The 22,035-nt window shown below is 43.8% G+C and overlaps 1 non-coding gene across 1 annotated transcript; it reads left to right on the top strand.

Moving 5' to 3' along the window:
* Nucleotides 1–2,441: 2,441 nt before the first annotated feature.
* trnaf-gaa (transfer RNA phenylalanine (anticodon GAA)) lies at nucleotides 2,442–2,514 on the top strand. The gene has a single exon. It is a non-coding gene; the product is annotated as a tRNA-Phe (tRNA).
* The last annotated feature ends 19,521 nt before the right edge of the window (nucleotides 2,515–22,035 follow it).

Below are 22,035 nucleotides of genomic sequence, written 5' to 3'. Positions count from 1 at the left end.
ACGTTACTGAAAGGGTTGACAGTGGAGAGGCAATGGCTAGAATTTAAAGACCGCATGGATGAATTACAACAATTGTTCATTCCTGTCTGTGCAAAAGTAAAACAGGAAGGGTGGCTCAACTGTGGCTTACAAAAGAAATTAAGGGAAGTATTAGATCCAAGGAGGAGAAATATAAAATGGCCAGAACAAGCAGCAAACCTGAAGATTGTGAGCAGTTTGGAATTTAGCAGAGGAGGACAAACGGATTGATTAAGAAGGGGGAAATAGAGTATGAGAATAATCTAGCAGAGAACATAAAAACTGACTGTAAAAGCTTCTATAGATATGTGTAGAGAAAAAGATTAGTGAAGACAAATGTGGGCCCCTTACAGTCAGAAACGGGGGAATTTATAATGGGGAACAAAGAGATGGCAGACCAATTAAATACATACTTTGGATCCGTCTTCACAAAGGAGGATACAAATTATCTCCCAGAAATGTTGGGGAACATAGGGTCTAGTGAGAAGGATGAACTGTATGAAATCAGTATTAGTAGGGAATGTTTGGGAAATTGATGGGATTGAAGGCCGATAAATCCCCAGGGCCTGATAATCTACATCCCAGAGTACTTAAGGAAGTGGCCCTCGAAATAGCAGATGCATTTCTGGTCTTTTTTCAAAATTCTATCGACTCTGGAACAGTTCCAATGGATTGGACGGTAGTTAATGTAACTCTGCTATTTAAAAAAGGTGGCAGAAATAAAACAGCGAATTACATACCGGTTAGCCTGACATCAGTCGTGGGGAAAATGCTGGAGTCCATTATAAAAGATGTAATAGCAGAGTGCAATAATAACTCGTCTCCACTCCTAGTATTTCTAAATCCCACACATTCACTATCATGTGAACAATTATTTCCTGTTGTGTCTCTCACAGATTTGTAAACTTCACTGGATTGGAGTGAGGTGACATCTACTGGCGGGAAGCAAGAACTGCAATCAAGCAGCAGAAACTCCACAGTCTGTTGTCAGGGTGAAAGAAACATTGCAATGTGAGGATACAGCGAAGTGGTTTGATAGGGTCGATGGAGACATGATTCCACTTGTGGTGGTGTCTGAAGCAAAGGCCAGAAATACAAAATTGTCATTAATAAAAGAAATGAGGAATTCATGAAAAATGTAGTAACGTAGTGAATGGTTAAAATGTGGATAGAACAGAAAGTGAGATTGGATGGACAGAAGCAGTCTGAAAGGGTGGCTGAAACAAAAGGTGAGTGCCGTGAAACGTTAACTGTGTTTCTCACAGCACAGATGCTGCCAGAGCTGCTGAACATTTCCAGCACTTTCTGTTTTTATTTCAGCATTTGCAGGATGTTGCTTTGATCTGAAAAAGAATGGATGATTGGCTGGGGGGTTCCAGTGAAATTCCACAGCAGCTAATAAAGCTTGACTTGTCAGCGGCTTGTTGGTCTAGGGGTATGATTCTCGCTTAGGGTGTATGGCTAATTAACATGCGAGAGATCCCGCGTTCAAGTCCCGGACGAGCCCTGGTCTGCTGGCATTTTCAGATTAAGGTTATCCATTGGTTTCAGCCTTGCAGAAGGTGAAATTGACTTCCATACTGAGTTGGCTTGAGGACCAGACAACTGGATTCAAACAGCTTGTCGACAAAATTGCAATTAACTAAATGTACAGATAGCGAAGTGGTAACATAAAGTTGTTGCTGTAATTGTGACCTGACTCAAAAAACAACAGGACTGGGTTCTGGACTGGAATGGAATGGAATTCTTCAGTGTTTCTGTTGTTTGGCTTGCATTGACTCATCGATTTTCTTGTTTTTCACTTTGTCGATGCCTTTGAATAATTGTCGATCCTTCTTCAGAGTGTCTTCTTTCACCAGGTAGTTCTGACCTCCGATTATGTTGATTGTAATCAGCTTCAACTCGATGATAGTTTTGGAAGTGAGCAGATTTCCTTTGTTTGAGTCTACAACATGGAACTCAGTCTGACATGTGGACCCATGGGAGGATTTGAATGCCATCCCTGCGTTGGAGTTGCATCCATCCAATAAGAGACCGAGTAGAAGTGACAGTTCTGACAGTCGAATATGAGACTTTTAATGGCAGGGTTGTGAGTTTGAGTGCCATTCCGTTTTTCCCTTTTTTAAGGCTTCATGAGCAGAGAGTACAGGGAGTGTTTGAAATGAGCAAGTCTCGCTTTGATTCAGGACTCTTCCCTCTCAGCAGCATCTCACTATGAAAGATTGAATTTGATCTCATTTCATTCTCAGCTCGGGGTCTGTGCGGCTCAGTGGCACTTCTGGCTGTCTCCCGCTTCACAATCCATCAGTACTGAGAAAGCAATGGGGAATATTACTCACATGTTGTGTTCTTTAATTTTTTGGAAAACTTGAATGTATGTATTTTCTTCCAAAACATGGACACCAAGCCACTGTTAATGTAGGGCTGAAATAGCTCAGTTGGGAGAGCGTTAGACTGAAAATCTAAAGGTCCCAGGTTCAATCCCGGGTTTCAGCAATTTAGCTTCCTGATGCGTCCCTTGCCTTGGTTCTGATTTTCCGGTTGCACAATTTACTTTGAAATTATTTACCAAGCACCAGTGGATTGAATTTGAGAAACAACACAGAGTCATTTACAGCACAGAAGGTGGTCGTTTGGCCTATCACGCCCATGCTGGCTCTCCCCGGAGCAATCTAGTCAGTACCACTCACCAGCTCGATCCCTTTCCTCCTTCAAGTTTCTTTCCTTCAAGTATCCATCTAATTTCCTTTTCAAATCATTGATTGTCTCTGCTTCCACCACACTCGTGGGCCAAGACATTACCACCCACAACATAAAAAATTCCACCACATCAAGGATGGGAAATACTTACATCTTCGATATTTGCTTATTCTCTATTTCTATGAGAATAGACTGACAGTCAACATGAAAGGAAACCCAAAAATCTTCGAGCAGCATGTAAATGATAAGTGGGTAGTAAGAGGTTGAGTCGGGCCTATTAGGGACAAAAAGGATAATATAAGCTTCGAGGTGCAGGGCAATGTTAATCTGCTTAATGAGTACTTTGTATCAGTGATCACTAAGGAAGTGGAATTTGACAAAATATCAGTCGAAGTGAAGAGAGTAGAGTCAATGGAGAGGGTACAAATTGAGAGAGGGAGGTACTAAAAAGGCTGGCTGTGCTTAGGGAAGATAAATCACCTGGTCCGGATGGCTCACATCCCAGGTTGCGAAAGGAAATGCGGATGCAGATAACGGAAGGGCTTGCTATAATCTTCCAATCTTCCCTGGATACGGGGGAGGTGCCAGAGGATTAAACAGTGGCAAATGCGACTCCCTTATTCAAGAAAGGGTGTAAGGACAGTCCGGCTAACTACAGGCTCGTTAGATTAACAGCAGCGGTGGGTAAGGTTTTAGAAAGAATAATCAGGGTAAAAAATCAACAGTCACTTGGAGAGGTTCGAGTTTATTAAGGAGAGTGAGCATGGATTTATAAATGGGAGTTCATGCTTGACTAATCTAACTGCATTTTTTGATGAACTAACAGAGCAGGTTGATGAAGGGAATGCAGTGGATGTTGTTTATATGGATTTTAAGGAAGCGTTTGACAAGGTACCACATAAAAGGGCGGTTAACAAAATTGAGGTTCGTGGTATAGGAGGGTCAGTGTCCAATTGGATAGAAAATTGGTTTAAGGACAGAAAACAGCGAGTCTTATTAAATGGTTCTTTGTCAGACTGGAGGAAAATCGACAGTGGTGTTCCCCAAGGGTCAGTGCTGGAACCACTGCTTTTTTTGCTCAAGGTAAGTGACTTGGATCTTGGAATCCAGAGTAGAATCTCAAAATATGCCGATGGCACCAAACCTGGAGGAGCGGCAAACAGTGAAGATGATATGAACTGCCTGCAACAGGACAGTGATAGGCGAGCAGAATGGGCAGACAGGTGGCAGGTGGAATTTAATAGTGACAAGTGTGAGGTGATGTATTTTGGCAGAAGGAATAGGGAGAGGCAATATATACTTAATGGCACATTTCTAAAGTGTGTGTTGGAATAGAGGGACTTGGGGTTCATGTGCATCAATCTTTGAAGGTGGCAAGACATATTGCGAGAGTGGTTCGCAAAGCATATGGGATCTTGGGCTTTATAAATAGAGGCATTGAGTACAAAAGCAGGGAAGTTATGCTGAAACATTATAAAACTCTGGTTAGGCCCCAATTGGAGTGTTGCTTCCAGTTCTGCTCAGCAGACTTTAGAAAGAATGTGAGGGTCCTTGAGAGGACGCAGAGCCGATTTACCGGAATGGATCCAGGGATGGGAGATTTCAGTTACAAGGTTAGGTTGGAAAAGCTAGGATTATTCTGCCTTTCTCAAAGGAGATTGAGTGGAGAATTGATAGAGGTGTATAAAACCTCTAGAGAACAGGCCATCCTAGACTGGGTATTATGTAATGAGAAAGGATTAGTTAACAATCTTGTTGTGTGGGGTCCCTTGGGGAAGTGCGCCCATAATATGATAACATTCTTCATTAAGATGAAGAGTGAGAGAGTTGATTCCGAGACTCGGGTCCTGAATCTAAACAAAGAAAACTATGAAGGTATGAGGCGGGAGTTGGCTATGATAGATTGGGGAACGTTACTTAAAGGGTTGACAGTGGATAGGCAATAGCTAGCATTTAAAGAGCGCATGGATGAATTACAACAATTGTTCATTCATGTCTGTGCAAAAGTAAAACAGGAAGGGTGGCTCAACTGTGGCTTACAAAAGAAATTAAGGAAAGTATTAGATCCAAGGAGGAGAAATATAAAATGGCCAGAACAAGCAGCAAACCTGAAGATTGTGAGCAGTTTGGAATTTAGCAGAGGAGGACAAAAGGATTGATTAAGAAGGGGGAAATAGAGTATGAGAGTAAGCTAGCAGAGAACATAAAAACTGACTGTAAAAGCTTCTATAGATATGTGTCGACAAAAAGATTAGCGAAGACAAATGTGGGCCCCTTACAGTCAGAAACGGGGGAATTTATAATGGGGAACAAAGAAATGGCAGACCAATTAAATACATACTTTGGATCTGTCTTCACAAAAGAGGATACTCCACTATTTAAAAAAAGAGGCAGAAAGAAAACAGCGAATTATATACCGGTTAGCCTGGGGAAAATGCTGGAGTCCATTATAAAAGATGTAATAGCAGAGTGCAATAATAACTCGTCTCCACTCCTAGTATTTCTAAATCCCACACATTCACTATAATGTGAACAATTATTTCCTGTTGTGTCTTTCTCAGATTTGTAAACTTCACTGCATTGGGGTGAAGTGACATCTACTGGCAAGAAACAAGAACTGCCATGAAGAGATCAGCCATGATTGTCTTGAATGGCAGAGCAGGCTCGAGTGGCTGACTTGCCGACTCCGGCTCCTCGTTCTTATGTTCATAGAATCATACAGCACAGAAGGAGGCCATTCGGCCCCATTGTGCCTCTGCTGACTCTCTGACAAAAAGATGCAATTAGTCCAACCCCCCTCCTATTTCCCCATAATCCTGGAGAATTTCACTTTGAAATATTTGTCCAATTCCTTTATGAAAGTTATAATTGAATCTGTTTCCAGCACCCTGTCAGACAATTCATTCCAAATACGAATCAGTTACTGGGTAAAAAGATCTCTCCTCACCTCCCCTTGACATTTTTGGCCAATTATTTTAAATCTGTGTCCTCTGGTTACTGACCCCCAGGACAGTGGAAACAGTTTCTCCCTCTCTACCCTATGAAAATCCTTCATGATTCTGAACACCTCTATTAAATCTTCCCTTAACCTTCTCTACTCTGAGGAGAACAATCCCAGCTTCACCAGCCTGTCCAGAGAACTGACACGCCTCATCTCTCGTATCATTCTAGTAAATCTCCTCTGAACTGTCTCAGAAGCTTTGATGTCCTTTCTAAAGCCTGGTGCCCAGAACTGGACACATTACTCGAGCTGAGATCGAGCCAGCGACGCCCACATCCCACGAACGAAAAAAAAAACGCTCCCGAACCAGTCCCCAATTCTTAAGCATTGATCGACGCTCCCTGCCCAGTCCCCAAATCTTATTCATTTAGAAACGCTCCCTGCCCAGTCTCCAACTCTTATTCAATTATAGACACTCCCTGCCCAGTCCCCAATTCTTATCCATTTACAGACACTTCCTGACCAGTACCCAAATCTTATTCATTTAGAGACGCTCCCTGCCCAGTCCCCCAATTCTTATCCATTTGCAGACGCTCCCTGCCCAGTCCCCAATTCCTATCCATTTGCAGACGCTCCCTGACCAGTACCCAAATTTTATTCATTTAGAGACGCTCCCTGCCCAGTCCCCAATTCTTATCCATTTATAGACGCCGTTTCGGGAAGCCTCACCGGGAAAAGCTTCACCACCGCCATCCGCAGGGATACAGCTGGGATTGTTCCATCTTATTGTGGCCCTGAGGCCCTGCTCCAGCTGTGTGAGCCCGCAAAGTCTTCTCGCACTTTGTGAATATCCCGCTCCAACTCCGAACCCGCAGCTCCAGCTGCTGACAAAGCTCTCTACCGCGCCTGCGCGCCCCGCTCCTGTCACAGATCGGGCGGTTTCTAGGCCGCTGAGCATTCTGGGTATCACACCTGTCATTAATGCTATTCTTTCAGCTGAAAGGTTTTATTACGTACATTTCATGACCTGGAATCGTCGTGAGTGTTTTCTTTTGCACCTGTCAGTGCCTGGGAGGATAGAGTCAGCTTCACTTTGCAGCCATGAGTTTCTGGTGTGAGAAAGTGGTGTTTAACTCAGTATATTTCAGTTTTTGGTCTGTGACTGTGGGTATTATTCAGTACTAGTTTGTTTCTGCTGTTGCTCTGTGAGTTTCACCACATATCTTTCAACAACTTGTATGTGAGCATCAGCTTTTGTCTATATCTATCAGTTTCTGAGAAGTGAGAAAGGGTTTGATTCTATCCCTATCAGTTTCTGTTCCATGCATGTGTCTTTAATCTGCACCTCCTCTGAGTGTGTCTTCTTCTCTGTACTTGTAGGTGAATATGTGTTTTGCTTTGTATCTCTCAGTCTTTGAAGTGTGAGCCTGGGTTTGTACCTAATTTCCTTTGTACCTTGCAGTTGGGATATGAAAGAAAGATTTTTACACGTTACCTGCCAACTGCTGCTACGTGACTGTGGGTTTCACACTGTATCTGTCAATTTCTTGTCTGGTAATGCGAAGTTTACAGTGTACCTGTCAGTTTCTATGTGAGTGTTGATTTCACTCTGAAAAGAATCATAGATCATAGAATAGTTACAGAACAAAAGGAAGCCATTCAGCTCATTGTGCTTGTGCTGCTTCTCTGCATGAGCAACTCAGCTCATGCCACAGACTCATGTATTCCATGAAAACATGCAATTTTTTTCACATCAGATAATTATCTTATACCATTTTGAAAGCCATGGTTGAATCAGCCTCCATCACACTCTCAAGCAGTGCATATCAGATCTTAACCACTCGCTGTGCAAAAGAAGTTTTTCCTCATGTTGCCTTTGGTTCTTTTGCCATTCACCTTAAATCGGTGTCCTCAGGTTACAGAGCCGTGAATAATATTCCCCATTGCTTTCTCAGCACTGATGGATTGTGAAGCAGGAGACAGCCAGAAGTCCCACTGAGCCGCACTGACCCCGAGCTGGGAATGAGATGAGATGAAGTTCAATCTTTCACAGCGAGATGCTGCAGAGAGATAAGAGTCCCGAATCAAAGTGAGACTTTCTCATACTTTTGCTGAATTTCATTTCAAACACTCCTTGTACTCTCTGCTAATGAAGCCTTAAAAAAGGGAAAAACAAAATGGCACTCAAACTCACCACCCTGAAATTAAAAGTTTAATGTTTGACTGACTGAACTGTCATTTCTACTCGCTCTCTTATTGGATGGATGCAACTGTATTCTCCAACGCAGGGGTGGCATTCAAATCCTCCCATGGGTCCACATGTCAGACTGAGTTCCATGTTATAGACTCAAGCAAAGGAAATCTGTTCAGTTCCAAAACTATCAGTGAGTTGAAGCTCATTACGATCATCATCATCAGAGGTCAGAAATACCTGGTGAAAGAAGACAATCTGAAGAAGGATCCACAATTATTCAAAGGCATCGACAAAGTGAAAAACAAGAAAATCGATGAGTCAATGCAAGCCAAACAGCAGAAACACTGAAGAATTCCATTCCATTCCAGTCCAGAACCCAGTCCTGTTGTTTTTGGAGTCAGGTCACAATTACTGCAAAAACTTTATATTCCCACTTAGCTATCTGTACATTTAGTTAATCAAGCTCTTTGAATCCAGCTCTCTGGTCCTCAAGCAGGCTCCATATGGAAATCAATTCCGCCTTCTGCAAGGCTGAAACCAATCAATGACCTTAAACTAAAAATGCCAAAGAAGAAGGGCTTGTCCAGGATTTGAACCCAGGATCTCTCACACATTAATTAATCACTCACCCTAAGCAAGAATCATACCCCTAGATCAACATGCCACTGATAGCAGAACTTCCTTTCAGCTCCTGTGGAATTTCACTGGCAGCCAAAGCCGACCATCCATTCTTTTTTCAGAGCAAAGCAACATCTTGCAAATTCTGAAATAAAAACAGAAAGTGTTGGAAATGTTCAGAAACTCTGGCAGCATCTGTGGAGAGAGAAACAGAGTTCACCTTTCAGGGCGTTTACCTTCTGTTTGAGCCATCCTTTCACACTGCTTCTGTACACCCAATCTCACTTTCTATTTGATCTAGATTCCACCCACTCACGACCTAAATACATTTATCATGAATTCCTCATATCTTTTAATAATGACAATTTTATATTTCTGGCCTTTGCTTTGGACTCCACCACAAGTGGAATCATGTCTCTATCAACCCAATCAAACCCATTCACTATTTCCTCACATTGCAATGTTTCTTTCACCCTGACAGTCGATGGAATTTCTGCTGCTTGATTGCAGTTCTTGCTTCCTGCCAGTAGATGTCACCTCACTCCAGTACAGTGAAGGTGACAAATCTGAGAGAACACAACAAGAAGTAATTGTTCACGTTTTTCATTGTTCAGTGAACAGGTCCCTCTATTCCTGCACACTCTTTAGAACTGTGCCATTAAGTATATATTGCCTCTCCCTATTCCTTCTGCTAAAATGCATCACCTCACACTAGTCACTATTAAAATCCATCTGCACCTGTCTGCGCATTCTGCTAGCCTATCACTGTCTTGTTGCAGGTGGTTCATTTCATCCTCACTGTTTGCCACTTCTCCAAGTTTGGTGTTATCGGCATATTTTGAGATTCTACTCTATATTCCAAGATCCAAGTCATTTATCTGTCGCAAGTAAAAAGCAGTGGTTCCAGCAGTGACCCTTGGGGAACAGCACTGTCGACAACCTTCCAGTCTGAGAATGAATAATTTATTCCGACTTGTTGTTTTCTGTCCTTAAGCCAATTTTCTATCCAATTGGACACTGACCCTCATATTCCATGAACCTCAATGTTGTTAATCACCCTTTTATGTGTCGTTTCTTAAAATCCACATAAACAACATCCACTGCATGCCCTTCATAAACCTTCTCTGTTAGTTCATCAAAACATGCAGTTAGATTAGTCAAGCATGAACTCCCATTTATAAATCCATGCTCACTCTCCTTAAATAACTCAAACCTCTACAAGTGACTGTTGATTTTTTCCCTGATTGTTCTTTCTGAAACCTTACCCACCACTGCTGTTAATCTAACTGGCCTGTAGTTAGCCGGACTGTCCTTACACCCTTTCTTGAATAAGGGTGTCACATTTGCCACTGTTTAATCCTCTGACACCTCGCCCATATCCAGGGAAGATTGGAAGATTATAGAAAGCCTTTCTGTTATCTGCATCCACATTTTCTTTCGCAATCTGGGATGAAAGCAATTCGGACCAGGTAATTTATCTTCCTGAAGCATAACCAGCCTTTTTAGTACCTCACTCTCTCAATTTGTACCCTCTCCATTGCCTCTACACTCTCCACTTCTACTGATATTTTTTTCTGAAATTCCACTTCCTTAGTGATCATTGATGCAAGGTACTTATTAACTAGATTAACATTGCCCTGCAGCTCTAAGTATATATTACCCTCTTTGTCCCTAATGGGGCCCACATCACCGCTGACTACCTGCTTATTATTTATATACTGCTCGAAGATTTTTGGGTTCCCTTTCATGTTGACTGCCATTCTATTCTCGTAGAGATAGGGAATAAGCTAAATATAGAAGATATAAATATTTCCCATCCTTGGGTGAGGTGGAATATTTTTGTGCTGTGAGTGGTAATGACCTGACCCACGAGTGTGGTGGAAGTAGAGACAATCAATGATTTGAAAAGGAAATTGGATGGATACTTGAAGCAAAGGAACTTGCAGGAGGAAAGGGATCGAGCAGGTGAGTGGAACTGAGTAGCTGGCTCCGATAATTGCTGCAGTCACTTCGATCCCCCTTAATTTTGTACAAGGTGACAATGTTTGCATCACGCATGTTTTGAGCCCTTGTTGAACTGGACTATGGTGGGCTCACTGTCCAGTTCCTCCATGACAGGGAAGTCTGGAATGGCACTGAGAGCTACTTCAATCACAATGTTCTCCGTTATGTAGAGTTCAAGGTAATGCTCCACTCACCTTTCCATCTGCTTGTTAGGTTCAGTGATGATCACCCCTGTCTTTGTCTTCAAAAGGTGCTGATTTAGTTACTACTGGGCCCATTGCTTTCTTAATTCCTTCATACATCCCTCTAGCATCCCCGGATTCAGCAGCAGAGTTTTAGCCAGTATTGATTGGTGCAGTGCCGAGCAGTCTGCAGAGACTTGTTTCTGGCAGCTCTGAGAGCATTTAGATGTTGGTTTGCTGGGGACTTGTTTGTAGTTCATGAGAGCTCTCCTCTTAGTTGCAGTAACTGACTCCATTTCAGTCCAATAAGCCTCAAACCAGTCAGCATTCCTCCCATCTCTTTTCCTATACACAGTGAGTGCAGAGTTATAGATGGTGGTGTGCAGATGATTCCACTTTGACACTGCACTGAGGCCTTGAGCATTGTTGTCTGAAAGAGCCTGATCGAGGATGTTGAGGAACTCCTGGGTCCTTTCTGGATCAGTGGTTCGGCAAGTGTTGATCAGAAGACGAGCTTTCATCATGGATGGATGAAGCTTCCTTGGCTGAAGCCTGACCTTGTTACACACCAGGGAGTGATCAGTGTCACAGTCAGCGCTGTGATAGCTGCGAGTGATGAGGACACTGCTGAGGGTGTTGTGTCTGGTGAAGATAAGGTCTAGCTGGTGCCAATGGCATGATCTCGGATGTCTCCAGGACACCTTGTCACACAGCTTGACCTGGAAGTAGCTGTTCATCACACAGAATCCATGGTGACAGCATAGCTCCAGCAACCTCTGTCCATTTTCGTTCATCTTGCCAATCCCCTGGTGCTCTATGCACATTGGCAAAGCTGTGTAGTCAGTACCCAAGCTTGTGTTGAAGTCTCCTAGAAGGTACAGTCCCCCAGTGCTGGGAATTCTACTGATGGCAGTGTCAAGTGTCACATAGAATTGATCCTTGACATCTGGGGTGGAGGTGAGTGTCGGGACATAGATGCACATGAGATTAACTGGGCCCACACGTGTTGACAAGTGAAGAGTAAGAAGTCTCTCTGACGCCTACTGTGGGTGGTTCACTCATCTCAAGTGGCGTGTATTTTACTGTGAAACCCACTCCATGCTCTCGAGTTGCCTCTTGGGCTTTCCCCTGCCACAAGAAGGTATAGTGTTTCTCTTTGAGGGATCCACTTTGAACGAGTCTAGTTTCTTGCTGCACAGCAATGTCCACATTGAGCATTGTGAGTACTTTGTCAATCACAGCTGTCTTGTGTGTGTCATCAACCTGCAGAAGGTTGTCAGTAAGGCCAGGACACATGGTCCTTACATTCCAGCTTGTGATGCGAAGCACTGGTGTCTTCTTTGTTGAGTTTATTTTTCTTGGTGCATAGATTATCAATCCGTCTGTTGAGAGATGACTCTCTAAGCTCCAAGCTCCCATTGAAGCAAGCAGGTCGTGGCTTCACAGCACCTAACTGACTGGGGGCTGCCCAGCTTGGAGTGAATGGTAGCTGTCCAATGAGACACTAAGAGCTCTCCCACTGTCCGAAGTAACCCCTGGCGCTCATATTCTACACCAATTGAATGAGAGCTTATAATCAATAACTGTTTATTCCCGGGTTGTGCTCATGTTCAACCACGAAGCTGGAGTGTCCTCTCGAGGGCACAGGCCTGGGCAAACAGTATGGAGACCCTGAGCATCAGGACCCCCTCTCAGCATTGCTCGTATTGTCCAAAGGAAAGGAAAAACCAATACTGTTTGTTACCAGTTCTGCTGTAGGAGTTGCTGGAAAACTGCCTGATAAGTCACAGGTAACCGCCTCCAGGACTCCACTCCGGATTTCCTGTCCAGGTTTACTGCCTCAGCCTTCTTATTTATTTATTTAGAGATACAGTACTGAAGCAGGTCCTTCCAGCCCACCGAGTCTGTACCGACCATCAACCACCCATTTATACTAATCCTACATTAATCCCATATTCCTACCACATCCCCTCAATTCCCCTCCCACCTACCTACACTAGGGGCAATTTACAATGGCCAATTTATCTATCTACCTGCAAGTCTTTGGCTGTGGGAGGAAACTGGAGCACCCGGCAGAAACCCACGCAGTCACAGGGAGAACTTGTAAACTCTGCACAGGCAGTAACCAGAATCGAACGCGGGTCACTGGAGGTGTGAGGCTGCGGTGCTAACCACTGCGCCACTGTGTCTTCTCGAGGCACCCCTTGAGAAGTGAGACTTTTTGCCCAGAAATGGGGCTCTGTTTCTTGGCATCAGGATGGAACCACACACCAGTGGGCCTGTATGACATGCACAAGGATATCACACACTGCCCCATCCCTGGGACAGCTCAGAGTCAGACACTGAACAGATTGCAACCCACAAGGACATCACAACCTTCCCGCTGTCTGGGACAGGTCAGTGTGATCCACCAAACAAACAGCACCCCACAGGGACCTCATAAATGCCATGTCCCTGTGACAGATCAAGGTCAGACACTGCAAATATTGCAACCACAGGAACATCACAAATTGCCCCATCCCTAGGACAGCTCAGGGTCTGACATTGAACATATTGCAACAACAAGGACATTACTGTATAACTCCCTCCATTCTGAAAAACAAGCATTCACCCTACTTTTTACCCTGCAGCCAATTTTGGATCCACACTGCCACTGCCCCTTTAATCCCATCTGCTTGAATTTTGTTAGCAAGTCATAGAGAGATGCAAAACTGAAACAGGCCATCCGGCCCACTGAGTCTGTGCTGACCAAACACCACCCATTTATAGTAATCCTACACCATAATCCCATATTCCCTACCACATCCCCACCATTCTCTTACCTACACTAGGGGCAATTTGCAACAGCCAATTTACCTATCAACCTGCAGTCTTTGCTCGTGGGAGGAAACCAGAGCACCCAGCAGAAACACACCCAGTCACAGGGAGAACTTGCAAACTCTGCACAGGCAGTACCCAGAACTGAACCTGGGTTGCGAGAGCTGTGAGGTTGCAGTGCCAACCACTGTGCCATTGTGCTGCCCCAAGTCTAGTTTATTGTATCTTTTCAAACACAATTTTGACGTCCAGACACGTACCATCAACCTCACCACCCTCGTCAACTCTCTCTGAAACTTCATCAAATAAATTAATTCATTAATTATTTCAGACACAATCTTCTGTTAACCAATCTGTACTGGCTGTCATTTATTAGCCCATGTTCTACCAAGTGACAGTTAATTTCCTCCTGGATAATTGTCTCTAAAAGTTTCCCCACCACCGACATTAGACTAATTGGTCTGTAGTTCCTGGGTTTATCTCTCTTTTTAAACAAGGCTGTAATATTCACAACCCTTGCAGACTTATCTTTTAATTCTGGAAAGTCTATTGCAGACAATCACTTTGGGCATGACTTTAACCAATTAAAGCAACAGGATACTTGATTAATAAGTCCAGAACTTTTATTGAGAGTAAAATAGTACTTAATAATTGAAAGTAAAATTATACTTAACAAACTTGGGGAATATAACTTTACAGCTCTGGGGACTGGTCGAGCTTGGTCTCAGAGTGTCACAGTCCTCTTTGTCCAGTCTAGATCCCTCATCAGGTGGAGAACTTGGTCGATGATCTGAGCCTTTACCCCTGAGATCGTCCAGTGTTCCTGCACACTGAAACCTTACAAGATCCCTACTTTTAACCCCTGGATGGCCATCACACCACCATGTAAAATAATAATTGGTCCTAGCTATTGCGAGGTACATTTAATTAGTTCTTAATAATGTCTTCCACTAACAGTCACCTGTCCTCAGAATCTCAGACATGAGTACAATGGAGTGGTTTCACACTGTCTCCCAATCTGATCTGAAACAAGTTTCCTGTTCATTAAATCTAGACTCTTGAAGGTCACGATGTACCATACCATGGGTTTTATCAGGGGTCCTAGAAAGGTCCATTGTTTGAATAAATTTAGCTGAAACTGCCCTTTCCCACAAAGACACAGAAACTCACAGTAATTAGATTGAACTAACTTTAAATGAAAACCCATTCTCTCTAAAATGATTATTGATTCATTAATTATAACTCAATCAAGGTTCATTACTTTTACAATCATCTGTTTCATGATGGGTAGCTACTCATTAATTATACAGGATATAAACGTTAGTACTGAACACAAAATGGTTCCTTTGGTCATGTGTTAATTCTAAAATGGCTTTCTTAACGTTGTTAGTTGTGACAATGGATACATTATAAAAATGATCAATTTAAACTAAGATCGAACTACCCAAGCTTCCCTCCATCCTCCAGTCCTCTGGCATCATTCGCATATTCAAGGAGGATTGAAAGATTGTGGTTCGAGTCTCCGCTATTTCCACCCTTACTTCCCTCAGCAACCCAGGATGCAGCCCATCCAGACCGGGTGACCTTTCTACTGTGAGCACTGCTAACCTTGTAATTGTCTCCTCTTTATCTATTTTCATCCCCTCCAAATTCTCCACTTCCTCCTCCTTTACTGTGACATTTGCATCATCCGTTTGTTTTGTGATGACAGATTAAATGTACTTAATTAGTACCTCAGCCACACCCTCTGCCTCCACAGGATCTCCTAATTGACCCACCCTTTCATTGACTGTCCATATGTTTGGTAAAAGACTTCAGTGTTCCCAGTTATGTGACCTGCTAATCTTTTCTCATACATCTTGCTGATCTCTTTTCCTTTTTCAACTCTCCTCTGCTCTTTCTGTATTCTGCTTGTTTCTCTACTGCATCTGAGTCCTCACATGATTTCTCAGTGAATGTTTTTTGAACTATTTTGTAAAAGGATTTAGTTTTGTAAATTTCTCCCTCGCTCCCCTCATGGTCAGGCAGAAAGTTTAACTGCTGTGTTTTCAAACAGCAACAGCTTTATTTGAAAAGCCATTGTGACAGGGTTCCGGGTTTTAATCCAGTCACAAATCTGGTTCTGATGTCTTGTGGCTCCAGCTGTCACATGACCTGTCAGAGGATGACCTCATAATTGACCAAGTCATGGAGCTGTGGGTTGATTTTTAAATTGTTTCAAAATAATTTTCCAGAAGGACAATCAAAATGAATCGATATATAAAAGGTAGATTTTGTGAATTTGTGCTCCCAGTGGAAATTCCTGCAGAGTCTGCTGGTTTTCGTATCCCCAATTCCCCACAGGAAGCTCTGTGCTTGGAGTCTGTATTCCTTCCATCAACATTATACAGAATCATTTCATGGGAGACCCCAGTGTGAATTGTAGACAGGTGGGTCAGTTTTAACTTTCAAGGTAACACAGGAGCAAAATACTGCAGATACTGGAAATCTGAAATAAAAACAGAAAATGCTGGAAATACTCAGCAGGTCTGGCAGCATCTGTGGAGAGAGAGACAGAGTTAACGTTTCAGATCTGTGACCTTTCAACAGAACTGAGCTGAAATTGTCTCAGGGACTGAGATTGTGGAATCAATTTCAGGGTCAAAGATTTTGTACTTGGTAAGGATAGGAAGATGGAGATTATTAAGTACAGTGCAAAAATATAGATGCTTTTACATTATTTTAATCAAAATTGATTTAAACTTTGTGCTCATGAATCCTATCTTTTGATCACAATGACACTGATAACAATGGAAAAAGCAAGACTTGCATTTCACGACTTTTCAAGTGCAGTCACTCAACAGTGCAATAGAGTACTCGACAATAAAGATGTATAAGATTCCCACCACACAACTGCCAGACGATGACCATCCCAAACAAGAGAGAATCTAACCATCTCCCTTTGACATTCAATGGCATTACCATCGCTGAATCCCCCACTATCAACAACCTGGGGGTTACCATTGAGCAGAAACTGAACTGCAGTAGCCATATAAATATTATGGCTTCAAGAGCAGGTCAGAGACTAGGAATCCTGCGGCAAGTAATTCATCTCCTGACTCCCCAAACCCTGTCCACAAGTCAGGAGTGTGATGGAATACTCTCCACTTGTCTGGCTGGGTGCAGCTCCAACAATACTCAAGAAACTCAACAGGACAAAGCAGCCCGCTTGATTGGCACCCCATTTACAACATTCATGCCCTCCATCACTGGCACACAGTGGCAGCAGTGTGTACCATCCACAAGATGCACTGCAGCAATGCGCCAAGGCTCCTTAGACAGCACCTTCCAAACCCGCGACCTTTATCACCGAGAAGGACAAGGGCAGCAGATGCATGGGAACACCACAACCTGCAAGTTCCCCTCCAAGCCACACACCATCCTGAATTATAACTGTATCACCGTTCCTTCACTGTTGCTGGGTCAAAATCCTGGAACTCTCTTCATAACAGCAGTACATGGACTACAGTGGTTCAAGAAGGCAGCTCAGCACCACCTTCTCAAGGCAATTAGGGATGGATAATAAATGCTGGCCCAGCCAGCGACACCCACCTCTCATGAATGATTTAAAAAATGATAATATCCTGTAATCCTCCAAAGTAGAAAATACAGATGGAAATGAAAAATAATAAAACACAGTCAGCATGGATTTCACAAAGAAAGACTTGATTAACCTTATCTTTGAAAAATCAACAGCAAGAGTAATATCGCAGATGTAGAAGAGTTTAAGTTAATAAAGCCTCATCCATTTATGTGCTTGAACCATCAAATTGTAGGTGAACAAACAAACACACTAACTGACAGAGCTGCATGTTGTTCTTTCTAAATTACCCTAAAGTAGGGTGTTAATGAGTTAAAGCTTCAGGTTGCTGCAACCAGAATAGCCATTGTCCACTATCAGTTTTACTGTTATAAATAAAGGGTGGAACATTCATTGTGAATCTATAGAAACAGTCTGGTCCTGCACACTGCAGACACATCCACGTCATCACCAACCAGCTCTCCTATAATCGGTGCAGTTATTTGACTTTGCCCCATCAGCTCCATGGAATTACATTTAAAAGATTTTAAATTACAAGCAGTTTTGTTAATGTTCAGCCTTTGAGAAAAAATCATTCCCTGGCCACAGTGGAGACAGCATTGAATATAAAACAGTAGACTACCAGGTAACACAATGAAAGCTGATCAGCTAATCTATAATTACTTACTTTTCTTACTTTTGCTGTTGCTATTCAGTTTTTCGTCATTTTCAGCTCCTGACTGTGGATATTATTGTGATTAAATGTGAAAAGATGCATTGTGTCTCAGCCCCGGTATATTGGCTCTTTCTCTGCACAGTGCTGTCTTCACTCAGATACTGACAGTGTCTCTCCCTCCCTCAACTTTCCAGCCCTGACGGTGCAGAAAGCGCTGCTCTAAGTTACACATTCTGACTATTTACAGTTGATTAGTGAGAGATTATTAACGTATCCTCCTGCAGCGCTGCCTCGGTTAATAACAGCAGATCGAAGTCACATTTCAGATACAGAAACAGACGCATCAATTATTCACTCTTTCCCAGAGTGAGTGAGGCCGGGACAAGCAGCAACATTCCGGCCCCACACTCTGCAATTACCCAGCACCAGTGGAAAGCAGTGAATACAGATTCAATCAGTGGGTTAATGTCCATGACAGGGATGCAAGATTCCACGGCCCAGGACAAACATCCCCATACACCGAGAACAAGCTCAGGAAAACCCGGGGGAGTTAATATTCCCAATCACTGAGCATTCCAGTAACATTGAACAAGTTCCAGAACTGAGTGAACCTTTCAAAGTACAGAAGTGATGACGAGGTCAAAAAGGTCTGAACAGTTGAGGTGACTGAGCGGTTTCAGCTTCTCTGTTCAGGTTGCAGCTTTCACTGGAGGCATGTGTTTAAATCCCACTTCTGACAACTTGATTTTCAGTTACTTTGCAGAGCTTCCTTGAAGGTTTGAGGTAGAGTAAATACTGAGGAACTGTTTCTAACTGCTGAACGATCAATAACCGAAGGTTACAGATTTAAAGTGACTCACAAAACCAGAAGGAACTTGAGGAAAAATTCCTTTCTGCAACGTGGGGTTAGGATTTCAGTTATGTGGATAGATTGGAGAAGCTGGGGTTGTTCTCCTTAGAGAGGAGATTTGATAGAGGTGTTCACAATCATGAGGGGTCGTGACAGACCCGATAGAGAGAAACTGTAGGTAGAAGGATTGAGACTCAGGTAAAAGCTGTGGCTCAGTTGGTCACACTCACCTCGAAATCACAAGCTTCTGGGTTCAGATTTCACAGCTGACACTCCAGTGCAGCACTGAGGGTGTTGAAGGTGCTGCCTTTCAGGTGTGATGTTAAACCAAGACCTGGTCTGCATTTTTGGGTGAATGTAAAAGATCCCATGCTGCAATTTCAAACAAGTGAAGAGCAATTCTCCCTGGTGTTGTGATCAATATTTGCCCCTCAATCAGATCAGTTGGTCATTATCACATTGCTGTTTGTGGGTATTAGCTGCTGCATTTCTGACATTGCAACAGTGATTACACTTCAAAAGTATTTCATTGTCTACAAAGTGCTTTGATATATCCAGTGGTCAGGAAAGGTTCTATATAGTTGCAAGTCTTTTCTTTCTTTATCACAACACATTGCTGTGTAAACAATGGTTCCTCATGTCACCTCTGGTTCTTCTGCCAATCACCTGATATCTGTGTCCTCTGCTTACTGACCCTTTTACCACTGGAAACAGTTTCTCCTTATTTAAACTATTGAAAACCTCCATGATTTTGAACAAATGTGTCAAATCTTTTCTGAATTTTCTCTGCTGCAAGGAGAACAACCCCAGCTTCTCCAATCTCTCCACATAACTGAAATCCCTCACCCTGCTACCATTGTGGGAAATCTCTTTTTTATTCTTTCCTGGGTTGTGGGCACTGCTGACACAATGTGATTCCTGTCAACGGAGCGGCCCGCTGACATCATCGGAGAGCGCCAAGCTGCTCATAGGCACAGCTACATCTTGCCAGGATTAAGTGGCACATGCACAGGATGATGTCATGGCTCAGCACCAACATCATCGCATATCCGCCCATGGTCCATCTTCGCACATTCACGCTAAAGCGTCATCGGGTAGCCAGCCTCTCACTCAGCTGAAGGAAGCGGCTGAATGGGGGACTTTGAGGTTGGAGCTCTCCCCCCTCGGCCTTGACGCTTCTTCTCCTCAGCTGCTCGCTCTCCACCTCGCTGCTCCCCTGGATCATTGTTCTCCATTCGCGTCACCCAGCTCTCCTGCCACTCGCTCCCAGCCCCCCAACCCCCACTCCAGCCATTAGCTCTAGGCCGTGCCACTTCCCTCCTCTTGGCCACTCGTTCTTCACTCCTACGTCACACGTTATGAGAGGCATAGATAGTGTAGATAGCCAGAGTCTGTTTCCCATGGTAGGGGTGACTAAAACTAGAGGGCATATATTTAAGCTAAGAGGGAGGAGGTTTAAAGGCGGCACAGTGGCGCAGTGGTTAGCACCGCAGCCTCACAGCTCCAGCGACCCGAGTTCAATTCTGGGTACTGCCTGTGTGGAGTTTGCAAGTTCTCCCTGTGTCTGCGTGGGTTTCCTCCGGGTGCTCCGGTTTCCTCCCACAAGCCAAAAGACTTGCAGGTTGGTAGGTAAATTGGCCATTATAAATTGCCCCCAGTATAGGTAGGTGGTAGGGAAATATAGGGACAGGTGGGGATGTGGTAGTAATATGGGATTAGTGTAGGATTAGTATAAATGGGTGGTTGATGGTCGGCACAGACTCGGTGGGCCGAAGGGCCTGTTTCAGTGCTGTATCTCTAAACTAAACTAAACTAAACTAAAGGGGGTCAAAGGGGTAAATTTTTCACAGAAAGAATAGTGGGTATCTGGAATGAGCTGCCTGGTGGAGGCAGGAACAGTAGTGACATTTAAGAGGCATCTGGACAGGTACTTGAATGAGCAAGGCATGGAGGGATATGGAATTAATGCAGGCAGGTCGGATTAGTATAGATAGGCATAATGTTCGGCATGGACGCGGTGGGCCGAAGGGCCTGGTTCTATGCTGTATGACTCTGTGACGCTCTGTGACTCCTGTTAATTGTTTAATTATCCACCACCATTCAGGACTGGATGTGGCAGGACTGCAGAGCTTTGATCTGATCTGTTGATTGTGAGATTGCTTAGCTCTGTCTGTTGCATGCTGCTTCCGCTATTTGACATGCAAGTAATCCTGTGTTGCAGCTTCACCAGGTTGACACCTCATTTTTAGGTCTGCTTGGTGCTGTTCCTGACATGCCCTCCTGCACACTTCATTGAACCACTATTGCTCCCTTGGCTTGATGGTAATGGTAGAGTGAGGGATATGCCAGGCCAGGAGGTAACATATTGTGTTTAAATACAATTCTGCTGCTGCTGATGACCCACAGTGCCTCATGGATGCCGAGATTTGAGCTGCCAGATCTGTTCATTTTTCCCTCAGATATAATTGAAATAAAAAAATTCTGAAGAAATGCATGAACTAAATATAAAGGAGAGAGAAATAAATACAGACAAAATAGATGGCAGCATTTGGAAGGTAAAAAGATTTCAGTTTTATTATTGATGAGTTAGAGGAATTTCTCACACTTTGGGGCTTCTGTAAGTGGATTTACTGTATCAGAGTAGAAGTACTGTATCAGGCCTTGTTAGCTCAGTTGGTAGAGCATGAGACTTTTAATCTCAGGGTCTTGGATTTGAGACCCTTGTGTGGTTGTTCTTCCCTTTTTCAGTCTTCATCGGCAGAGAGTTCAAGGAGTGTTTGAAATTAAATTCAACAACATCACCAGATTTCAACGCCCCCCCCACCCCCGTCCCAGTGTAGTTGACAGGACCCACAACCTCTGTCCTCCCCCCTCCCCCCCGTCCCAGTGTAGTTGACAGGACTCTCAACCTCTGCCTTCCCCCTTCCCCTCCCTCCCTGAACTGCGACAGAGTTCCCCTTGTCCTCACTTTCCACCCCACCTGCCTCCACATCCAAAGGATCATCCTCCACCATTTCCACCACCTCCAGCGTGATGCCACCACCAAACGCATCCTCCCCTCCCCTGTCAGCATTCCGAAGGGATCGTTCCCTCCACGACACCTTGGTCCACTCCTCCATTATCCCTGACACCTCATCCCCTTCCCAAGGCACCTTCTCATGCAATCGCAGGAGATATAATACCTACCATTTTCCCTCCTCTCTGCTCATTATTTAAAGCCCAAACACTCCTTTCAGGTGAAGCAGCGATTTACTTGTACTTCTTTCAATTTAGTGTACTGTATTCGCTGCTCACATTGCAGTCTCCTCCAAATTGGGGAGACCAAACGCAGATTATGTCGAACACCTCTGCTCAGTCCGAAAGCATGACCCTGAGCTTCTGGTTCCTTGCCGTTTCAACACTCCCCCCTGCTCTCATGTCAACATTTCTGTCTTGGGCCTGTTCCAGTATTCCAGTGAACATCTCCATGGAAAGAT

This window comes from Heterodontus francisci, chromosome 28, assembly GCF_036365525.1.
Source record: "Heterodontus francisci isolate sHetFra1 chromosome 28, sHetFra1.hap1, whole genome shotgun sequence".
NCBI lineage: Eukaryota > Metazoa > Chordata > Chondrichthyes > Heterodontiformes > Heterodontidae > Heterodontus > Heterodontus francisci.
Note: the sequence above shows the minus strand (reverse complement) of the source record. Positions and strands in the feature narration are given on the sequence as shown.